We start from the raw sequence: 622 nt of genomic DNA, 5'->3' as shown, positions 1-622 counted from the left end.
ACAAAGAAAAAAAAAAAATAAAAAAGAAAGAAATGTATTTATATAGGCGGCTAGCAACCAGCCCCAGCAGAGACCCTCTTAAACCCCACCACAAACAAACACACCACTCAGCTACACATGCATGCATGCATGCATGCATGCATGCATGCATGCATGCATAAACCCTAAACCCTAAACCCTGCATGCATGCATGCATGCATGCATGCATGTGTAGCTGAGTTGTGTGCATGCATGCATGCATGCAGATATAGATATAGAGACAGAGAGAGAAAGAGAGACACAGACACAGAGAGAAAGATATATATATATATATATATATATAAATATATTTATTTATTTATTTACTAATAAATAAATAAATATTTATATTTATATGTGTATACACATATATGTATAGACAAAGACAGAGAGAAACCAGGCTCATGCATGCATGCATGCATGCATGCATGCATGCATGCATGCATGCGTTGGCTGTATAGGGAGTTATTGTTTTTTGTGTTTTTCTTTTTTTTTTTGTTATTTATTTTATTTTTAATTTATTTTTTTAATAAAAAAAGAAAAAGAAAAAAACATAAACCCTAAACAAACCCCCAGCCCCGGATGCATGCATGCACAACCCTCA

The sequence above is a fragment of the Eimeria mitis genome, genomic scaffold (assembly GCF_000499745.2).
Source record: "Eimeria mitis Houghton genomic scaffold, Emh_scaff863, whole genome shotgun sequence".
Classification (NCBI taxonomy): domain Eukaryota; phylum Apicomplexa; class Conoidasida; order Eucoccidiorida; family Eimeriidae; genus Eimeria; species Eimeria mitis.
The sequence above is the reverse complement of the archived record's forward strand: the minus strand, read 5'-3'. Positions refer to the sequence as shown.